The sequence below is a fragment of the Taudactylus pleione genome, unplaced genomic scaffold, assembly GCF_031769625.1.
Source record: "Taudactylus pleione unplaced genomic scaffold, aTauple2 ptg000201l, whole genome shotgun sequence".
Lineage (NCBI taxonomy): Eukaryota > Metazoa > Chordata > Amphibia > Anura > Myobatrachidae > Taudactylus > Taudactylus pleione.
This window is the reverse complement of record NW_028284603.1, coordinates 55,909,064-55,919,876: the sequence shown is the minus strand read 5'-3', so window position 1 is coordinate 55,919,876 and position 10,813 is coordinate 55,909,064. Positions and strand designations below refer to the sequence as shown.

General features: G+C 45.6%; 1 pseudogene; it reads left to right on the top strand.

Annotated features, from left to right (window-relative positions):
• The first annotated feature begins 9,360 nt into the window (after positions 1 to 9,360).
• On the top strand, positions 9,361 to 9,968 carry LOC148518419 (uncharacterized; annotated as a pseudogene).
• Positions 9,969 to 10,813: the final 845 nt, after the last annotated feature.

The following is a 10,813-nucleotide window of genomic DNA, read 5'->3' as shown; positions in this document are numbered from 1 at the left end:
GGGTGCTGTAACCCCCGAAAGTACACTCCAGTCCAAACCAAAAAAAAAATTATTTTCTGTGTTTGTGAATTGTGTGCGCAGTAGCCGCACGTGCATCAACAAAGTAGTGCCAAGAGTGCGCCTGTGTCATAAGTAAAGGGCCGGCTGGCTTGACCGTTAAAGGGTGCTGTAACCCCCAAAGTACACTCCAGTCCAAACCAAAAAAAAAAATATTTTCTGTGTTTGTGAATTGTGTGCGCAGTAGCGGCACGTGCATCAACAAAGTAGTGCCAAGCGTGCGCCTGTGTCATAAGTAAAGGGCCGGCTGGCTTGACCGTTAAAGGGTGCTGTAACCCCCGAAAGTACACTCCAGTCCAAACCAAAAAAAATTATTTTCTGTGTTTAGCCGCACGTATATATCAAATCGATATAACATAAATGGAGGACCAAACTTTCTCCGATAAAAATAAAATAGAGAAAGATCAAGAACCACTTCCTCCTAGTGCTGAAGCTGCTGCCACTAATCATGACATAGACGATAACATGCCATCAACGTCGTCTGCCAAGGCCGATGCCCAATGTCATAGTAGAGGGCACATACAATCCCAAATGGCAAAGTTCAGGAAAATGACCTTGAAAAAGACATTTAAATCAGCTGAAGAGAAACGTAAACTTGCCAATATGCCATTTACGACACGGAGTGGCAAGGAACGGCTAAGGTCGATCCCTAGTATGTTCATGACTAGTGGTTCAGCTTCACATGACGATGGAAGCCCTCCTCCCACTAAAAAAATCAAAAGAGTTAATCTGGCAAAAGCACAGCGAAGAACTGTGCTTTCTAAGAAGATATCACAAATCCCCAAGGAGAGTCCAAGTGTGGTGGTGGTTGCGATGCCTGACCTTCCCAGCACTGGACGAGAAGAGGTGGCTCTTTCCACCATTTGCACGCCCCCTGCAAGTGCTGAAAGGAGCACCCACAGTCCACTTGCTGATATGCAAATTGAAGATGTCACTGTTGAAGTACAACAGGATGAGGATACTGGTGTAGCTGGCGCTGAGGAGGAAGTTGGCGAGGAGGATTCTGATGGTGATGTGGTTTGTTTAAATCAGGCTCCGGGGGAGACAGTTGTTGTCCGTGGGATGAAAAAGCCCATCACGGTCATGCCTGGGCAGAAGACCAAACATTCCACCTCTTTGGTCTGGCAATATTTCTATCCAAATCCGGACAACAACTGTCTTGCCATATGTACCATATGTAAAGGTGAAATAAGTAGGGGTAGGGACGTCAACCACCTAGGAACATCCTCCCTTATACGGCACCTGCAGCGCGTTCATAAAAAGTTACTGTCAAGTTCAGAAACTTTGGCTAAGACCGTAAGCAGTCCAGGGACACCTAAATTCCGTTGTCCTGTTGTATCCAAGCGCCTGCAAACCACACCGTCAACTCCCTCCTCGTCAATTTCCTCCTTAGTCAGGATCGGAAGTAGTCCTGCAGGCCATGTCACTGGCATGACTGACTCTCCTATCCGGGATTCCTCTGGAGGATCCTGCATTGCTACGCCTACTGCTGCCGCTGCTGCTGTTGCTGCTGCTGGGAGTCGTTCATCATCCCAGAGAGGAAGTAGGAACACCACTACTTTTACTAAACAATTGACCCTCCAACAGTCTTTAGCGAGGAGGATGAAGTACGACAGCAGTCATCCTGAAGCAAAACGTATAACTGAGGCCTTGACTGCTATGTTGGTGTTAGACGTGCGTCCGGTATCCACCATTAGTGCAGTGGGATTTAGACAATTGATGGAGGTAGTGTGTCCCCGGTTCCAAATCCCGTCTAGATTCCACTTCACTAGGCAGGCGATACCGAGACTGTACAGAAACGTCAGAAAAAGTGTCCTCAGTGTCCTGAAAAATGCCGTTGTACACAATGTCCACTTAACCACGGACATGTGGACAAGTGGAACAGGGCAGACTAAGGACTATATGACTGTGACAGCCCACTGGGTAGATGTATCACCTTACGCAGCAACAGCAGCAGCGTCACCAGTAGCAGCATCTCAGAAATGCCAGCTCATTACAAGGCAGGCTACGCTGTGTATCACCGGTTTCAGTAAGAGGCACACCGCCGACAACCTCTTAGAGAAACTGAGGGAAATCATCGCCCAGTGGCTTACCCCACTTAGACTCTCCTGGGGATTTGTGATATCTGACAACGCCACCAATATTGTGCGGGCATTACATCTGGGCAAATTCCAGCACGTCCCATGTTTTGCTCACACAATAAACTTGGTGGTGCAGAACTTTCTGAAAAGCGACAGGGGCGTGCAGGAGACGCTTTGGGTGGCCCGAAAAATTTCTGGCCACTTTCGCCATTCAGCGACTGCGTGCCAAAGACTGGAGCGCCAGCAAACACTCTTGAACCTGCCCCGCCATCACCTGAAGCAAGAGGTTGTGACGCGGTGGAACTCAACCCTCTATATGCTTCAGAGGATGGAGGAGCAGCAAAAGGCCATACAAGCCTATACATCCACCTATGACATAGGCAAAGGAGGGGGTATGCACCTGACTCAAGCGCAGTGGAGAATGATTTCCGTGTTGTGCAAGGTTCTCCAGCCCTTCGAACTTGCCACACGTGAAGTCAGTTCAGACACAGCCAGCTTGAGTCAGGTCATTCCCCTCATCAGGCTTTTGCAGAAGCAGCTGGAGAAAGTGAAGGAGGAGCTAAGACGGAGCGATTCCGCTCGGCATGTGGGACTTGTGGATGAAGCCCTTCATTCGCTTTGCCAGGATTCCAGGGTGGTCAATCTGTTGAAATCAGACCACTACATTTTGGCCACCGTGCTTGATCCTAGGTTTAAAGCCTATGTGGTGTCTCTCTTTCCGGCCGACACAAGCCTGCAGAGGTGCAAAGACCTGCTGGTGAACACACTGTCAGCTGAAGCGGAACGTGACACGTCAACGGCTCCTTCTTCATTTTCTCCCGCAACTGGGGCTGCCAGGAAAAACTTAGGTATCCTAAGCAACCCGCTGGCGGTGATGCAGGGCAGGCAGGACCAAGTTTGGACATCTGGTCCGGACTGAAGGACCTGGCAACAATTTCTGACATGTCTACTGTCACTGCATATGATACTGTCACCATTGACAGAATGGTGGAGGATTACATCGGTGACAGCATCCAAGTAGGCATGTCAGACAGTCCATACCTGTACTGGCAGGAAAAAGAGGCAATTTGGAGGCCCCTGTACAAGCTGGCTCTATTTTACCTGAGTTGCCCCCCCTCCAGTGTGTACTCCGAAAGAGTGTTTAGTGCAGCCGGGAACCTTGTCAGCGAAAGGCGTAGGAGGTTGCTTCCACAGAATGTGGAGAAGATGATGTTCATCAAAATGAATTATCAGCTCTTCCAGGGAGACCAGCCTCCAGAAGGTACAGAGGGACCTGTGGTGGTGGATTCAAGTGGGGACGAGTTAATACTTTGTGAGGATGAGGATGTACACACTGAAGAGGGTGAGGAATCGGTGGATGAGGAGGATGAGGATGACATCTTGCCTCCGTAGAGCCAGTTTGTGCAGGGACACATTAATTGCCAGCTTGTTTTGTGGGGGCCCAAACGAACCAATCATTTCAGCCACAGTTGTGTGGCAGACCCTGGCGCTGAAATGATTGATTTGTTAAAGTGTGCATGTCCTGTTTATACAACATAAGGGTGGGTGGGAGGGCCCAAGGACAATTCCATCTTGCACTTCTTTTTTTTCTTTGCATTATGTACAGTTTGGGGCCTAGTTTTTCTAACTGCCATCCTGTCTGCCACTGCAGTGTCACTCCTAGATGGGTCACGTGTTTGTGCCGCCCACTCGTGTCACTTAGCATAGTCATCCAGCTACCTCGGTGCAACCTTTTGGACATAAAAACACTATTGTGAGGTGTGAGGTGTTCAGAATAGACTGGAAATGAGTGGAAATTAAGGTTATTGAGGTTAATAATAGCATAGGAGCAGAGAAACCAACAAATTCTGTGATTTTAGCTGTTTTTATGCTTTTTTAAAAAAAAATACAGATCCAAAACACAAAACCCAGAACCCAAAACACGGAAGGGTGGTTTTGGCAAAACCAATCCAGATCCAAAACACGAAGAAAGATCCAGATCCAAAACCAAAACACAAAACACGAAAAGTGGCCGGTGCACACCCCTAGAACATATACAATTTAGGTATGACTCGCATCTGTTTTAGACCCATATGATCTTTAAAAAGGAACACATAATCAATAGAATACTGAGTTTCATTGCCACACTTTATTTGAACGCACGACCATCTTTTTGGCCGTGCACTTGCTTATTGTAAAGTCTGACGATGACACACACGGCACAATGCAAGCCTGGAAGTAAAGATCGGAGGACAATTCATGCTCTAGGGACTCCGGAAATATGAATTCCGGGTATGAGATACCTCCGGAATGCATAGAGCATTTTTTTATGTTTTGGCGATATGTATAAGTTTGCTGGTTACCCATACCCCTTTATTGAGGCAGGAACCAATGGATGGCATTCTAAAAGGTAACGTGTGTGTGTGTGTCTGTGTGATTATATATATATATATATATATATATATATAGTATATAAATAAATATCGGCATGATGTATGCACTGATTGTCCATCGGTAGTCTCTCCACCCCTTGAGAGGAGGAGTTACCTAAATAAGGTACATAAGTCAGACATCTATCCCAGGTAGATGCACCTTCAAAAAGACTGGAAGTTGAAATGCGTTGGTGAAGGGCTTAGGTATATGTGGGTTAACAGGAGATTTATCATCTGTATTGTGACAGTCCGACCATTCTCTCCACTCCACTCACCACCGAGGAACGCCCATCACTTTACCACCCCATTACTGAAACTGTCCTGATCACAATGTAACACAGGGTGCCGTAGGGGTTTTCTGATTTTTTTGCTGCAAATAATCAAAATGGCATTGTGTGCGCATCTGAATCAAGCCCTTAGTTATATAGCCATCATTGTCATCATCCTCAACAGGGCACACCAGCACCATAACAGGGCTCAAATGCGCCATGTGCAAACCCGCCACTTGTGCGCCCGACATATTGATGATGTGCTCACAACATTATTACATCTCGCAGAGGGGATGGGGGCGACAGCTCCGTTAAGTGCAATGCTGATCGGAGCTGTACAAGCTGCTGTGTGCCTGTTTGGGGCATCTAAAGGATGCTCCAGTAGCACTGCTGAAGCGATCCTGACTGCAGGGTGCCTTCCAGGCACCCTGCTAGTCAGAAGCAAGGACCATGGCGTGGCAATGATACCTCCCAAAGAGCCCTGCACTCTGTGCGGTGGCATTTGTCGCACACCTTTAGTTATGGCCAAGGGCACACTTGCACAAGTCCATGTTAAGATGCACCTGGAAATGTGCGTATTTACAGATCCATCAAGCTCTGTATAGCATGGTCACGCCCTTTTCCTGTGTAATAATGACCCATTATAGCTCAGTTATGCCCCTTCAGTCGTCAAGTTTAGATGTAAATGAAATGTGTACAAATGTGAATCGTGCTAGAATTGCGTGCGCTTTGTTCCAGAGCATGCGCCGTGTGAAAAATATAATATGTACTGCACAGATAGGTGTAAGTTCAATTCTATATCAGGTTCAATATGTTCTTAAACTTTCCTGAAACTTTTATATTTGCTAAATGTTATTAGCATCACTCTATTCAGTACTGCAAATTGTATTTTAAGCTGATTTTTTCATTTAAACTCAGTGAAGATTTCATGAAGGTTATTTCTGATATTTGAAAAAAGTGTAATACTTCTTATTACTTAATATTTCACTAGTATTCTTCTGAATACATAATATGCACAAAGATGAAATATTAACTAGTTAGGAAGGGAAAAATAAATGTTTCAATATGTTTGATAGTGATACTACTGTAGTGTTTTATTTATTGAAATTAATGAAAACATAAAAAAGTTAGGGGCTAATTAAGCAATGCATCCGTTCTGCACCCAAATGTGCAGAACGGGTCCTGCATGATCGCATGCAGTCCCTTCTGTGCTTCTGGCTGATTGACAGGCAGAGGCATTTAAGGGGTGGTGCGTGTCCGCCCCGTTTTCCGGCCTTGTAAGCCGGCCAGCCTAAGTCTTACTCAGCTGGCTGGCAGCCCGGCGCCATTCGCCATCGCAACCTCAGCTTTGCAATTCTGTCCCAAGCAGAATCACCCCCTTAGTCTAGTTCACACTTTGATTATTAATATCTTCCATTAACGTTTATTTACATAGTGTTAACATATTATGTAGCACAACCAGTATGTTATTGGACTATAGGAAGAAACCAGGAAAAAAAAAACACAAACGTGATTTAAATGAATCTGCTGCTCATATGATATGGGGTATTCATTCAGATTCTGGGGGAAACATAAGAGGTTCTGGTTTTGCAAAATTGCAGACTTTCTGCGATTTCACTGATCATTTAAAAATGGCAATGTTATTAAAGGCAAAACTTGCCTGGGCTTTGCCCTTAATAGAATTGCTGTTTTTAAGAAGGCTGGAAAAAAATAGTTGGAAACTATAACATTTCCCCCTCTGTCTTATGCTGGGTACACACTCAATGTGGGTACACACTACACGATATGCTCCCTGAGCGATATCGTGTAGTGTTGTCCCCGGCAGGCTGTGCTCAATGTCGTTCATGACATTGTGCACAGCCGCTGAACGATATCATTAACGATATCGTTCAGCGCCGGGCTCTCTCCCCCATTCCCTGACATGCAGCAACCTGACGAGATCGTCAGGTTGGCCTGCATGTCAGCCCGATGAACGATGATGACGAACGACCCGCGGGAATGTGCGTCGTCATTATCGTTCATCTTTTTGGTGTTAAAAATGGACGATAAAGTGGACGACTGAACGATAACGATATCGTTATCGTTCAGTCGTCCACTTTATCGCCCAGTGTGTACGCACCATTAGGGCCCATACACCTAAACGATTCACATAAGATCCGATTCATCATACGATTTCCCTTCAATCAACACAAGTCAAGTCGTTCCGTTTTGATGTTATTTTTACACACGTTTTTCATGCGATCAATCGTAAGATCATTGCATCACTATACGACGGATCGTGTGCACCTCAAAAACCATGCGATCATGCAATCGATTGGGTATAAATTTAAATAGAGGGCTGTGCTTAACTGGAGGGTATAAAAACAGCCTGCCTATTCTTTGCTCTGTGATTAGTGAGGCTTGGTTTTTACCCTGCTGAGCGCTCCACATTGCTAGCTACTGTGCATTGCTTTGTATTGCCTGGCTTTACAAAGTGCTTCTTGCTCTATTAGTGGTCGGTCTGTTTTCTGCATTTTTGTTGTGATGGATCCCTGCCGTTATAGAGCACTGCTGTCCTATGCTGTGGTCAAGTTGAGTGAGTAGAGGGAGAGGGCCAGCATAGGAGGAGGATGAGGTCCTGCTGGACCAAGGATTGGCTGCTGGAGAGGGAGAGTCGATCCTACATGCCCATGCTGATGGAGATGAGGGAGAACAATCCGGACGACTACCGCAACTTCATGAGGATGGATGACCCCATCTTTCAGGAATTGCTGCATCTGGTGACCCCCTATATCCGGAAGCAGGACACCAAATTTCAGTTGGCCATCACGGCCGAGGAGAGGCGCGTGGCTACGCTGAGGTACCTGGCTACGGGATGCTCCTTTGAAAAAGTTTGGGACCCGCATCTCGGCTCAAGCTTTGGGACACATTATCCCGGACATGTGCAAGGCTATTGTCAAGGTGCTGCAGTTCCGTTACTGTAAGGTAAGTTAAAACACACAGACTGCCATTTTTTTTTTTAAATCTCTGAAATTTTTTATTAATACTTTCTGTATTTTTTTAATTGTGACTTAAATTAGCATAATAATCTCTTATGTGAAATGTATAAATATAAATATCTATATATGTTGATATAAACATGGGTAAAATGTTAAAACTATCAGCAATTTACCAAACCCTGGTAAGTATGTTGCGGAATGAGTTTTGGTGTTTGTTCCCCAGAATCCAGGGGCGCCAACACATACTGAAAGTGCAAAATCAGTGGTCCCGGCCCCACTGTCATGCACTTCCAGCATGTGTTCCAAGCCACCTGAGATTCTGGGGCCCAAACACCATGCTGCATTCCGCACCATACTTACAAGGGAGTGTGCAACTTTAAAAATTACAAAAAATGGTTTGGTCAACGACCTAACAATTTTTATAAAATATAATTTTCCTCATTATCTTCACATAATAGTGCAAATAAATTTGGTGGAGAAGGTGGGCTAGAAATCATTTGGTATGATGTTGCCGTTGGATTTATATTTTCGTATGAGAAGTTTGGCGATGTAGGATGGTAGGTGGAGGTGCTTGGGGGGGGCTGATTTGTTTGGCTGGAGGAGGTGTTAGCTCGGCCAGGATGGTAGGTGGGGGGGGTGGAGGAATAGGTTGGTAGGAGGAGGTGCTTGGGGGGGCTGAGTTGTTTGGCTGGAGGAGGTGTTTGCTGGGCCAGGATGGTAGGTGGGTGGGGGTGGAGGAATAGGTTGGTAGGAGGAGGTGCTTGGGGGGGTGGAGTTGTTTGGCTGGAGGAGGTGTTTGCTGTGCCAGGATGGTAGGTGGGGGGGGTGGAGGAAGGTAGCAAGAGGATGGTTGGTTTGGATTTGGGTAGAAAGAGGTAGGTGGATGCAGAGTTTGGTAGGTGGTGGTAGGTGGGGTTTCTGGCTGGTAAGGTGAGTAGTTTACCATTGGTGGATGGTATGTTTGTATGGAATAGTAGGTACAGGTGTTTGGAACGACTGGTGGAATCATGATGTAACTTTCTGACGTCAGTAGACATTGCCTTGCTTTAAAAATAAGGTTTGATGTCAGTCTTTCAAATTGAATCTGTTGCTCATGGACCATTTCTCGGACTGCTGCACTGACAAAGGCCGCAAAGTTGTCAAATTGATTGGGTGGCTTCAATTAGGCCTGTCTGGCCTGTAGAAGTAGTGGGTCTTCTTCCCTTGCTGCATTTTTGTTTTTCCTCTTTTGATTTTTGGAAATCGGTGTTGTGGTGGTTGGAATGTCAACTGGATGAACTTCTCTTTGTAGGTCCGGTGTACTTGTCATATCTGTGCTTGAGTTCTCGGATGTCTGTTTAAAAATAGAAAACAATAAAAAAAATAAGATTTTAATGTAATTTCAAATTTATTTCACAGTTCCCAACAACAACAGAAATAGCTTGCCATTGGGGAGGAGTTTGAGAGTCTTTGGCACTTCCCTAACTGCGGCGGAGCAATCGACGACAAGCATATAAGGATTAACCAACCAGCCAACAGTGGATCCTACTACTATAATTATAAGGGCTACTTTAGTATAGTTCTGATGGCTGTGGTGAACGCAAATTACGAGTTTGTGTTTATCGATGTGGGTAAGAATGGGCATTCTTCTGACGGAGGCTCCTTTCAGAAGACATCATTCTACAAGATGCTCACCACTAACACCCTACATTTGCCGTCCAGAGAGGCAACAAAACATGGCCTCAATTTTGTCTTTGTGGCTGACGAGGCTTTCGCCCTTCATGAACATTTAATGAAGCCATTTCCGCAGAGGGCCTTGGACCATGATAAGCGGGTGTTCAATTACCGCCTATCACGTGCAAGGCGAATTGTGGAGAACGCCTTTGGGATCTAGAGCAACCGATTCCGGATTTTGCATACCCCCATAAATTTAAAAGTGGAGAAGATTGACTGGGTGGTCATGGCTTGCTGCATCCTGCACAAGTTCATGCGCAAGAAAGCCACTCAGCAAAGGTCATTGGACACACCTTCAGTTGAAGACCCCGATCATCCGGAAGAGGTTGCTCCATTCTCCTCTGTGGCGGTCCCAGCGGTTATGGAAACCGGTTCGACTCTGGCCAAAAGGTCAGAGAAGAATATATGGCCTATTTTAATGGGGAGGGTGCAGTGTCGTGGCAAGAACAGTCAATTTAATAATTTATAAAAAACTTACCATAGATGACCACCAACATCCTCTTCCAGCACGCTGCAGTCCTCTGTGTCAGCCAATACCTCAAGAGAAGGTCTCACGGGATCCTGGTGCACCAGGAACATCATCATCTCATAATACCATAGCATTGAGGTGTATATGCTGTCGGCACCAGCTCCTGAACATTTGGATTCCTGCACCTTCTTGTGCTGTTTAACAAAGGCAGTACGTAGATTCTGGATCTTTTGACTCATGCTGATATGGCTTACTGTACTCCGACAACTTCATTAAGGCCTGGGTACGCTGTGGCCGGTTGTTGTACATTTTGGACTTTGTACGCCAAAGACACTCATGTTGGCGGTATAGCTCGATAAAGCCAGTGAGGAATTCTGGTTCCCGATCTATTGAGAAAAGAAATACAATAATGTAAAGGACATATTCATTGTGAAGTTTCATTAAGCCCACCCCCAACAGTGGGGGTGGGCTAAAAAAATTTGGGGCCCCCCTGTGGACTTGTAATGTGGCCACTCACTAACAGTGGGGGTGGGACAAAGAACTATGGGGGCCTCCGGTGGACTTTTATTGACATTCTTTTAAGGTTAATAAAAAAAAATTAAATATGCTTTTAATTGTGCATAGTTGTTTATGGCCGGGGTCTTTAAAACAATGCCCTTCTAGCTCCTGTGGAACTACAGAATCCAGGATGCCCTGCCAGTTTTTTAATATGCTGTAATTTCAAAATGGGGGCAGGGCATGCTGGGATGTGTAGTTCCACAACAGGTGGAGGATCTAATTTTTAAATCCCTTGATGTACATGTGTAAACATCTATCCAAATTACAAAAAAAAATA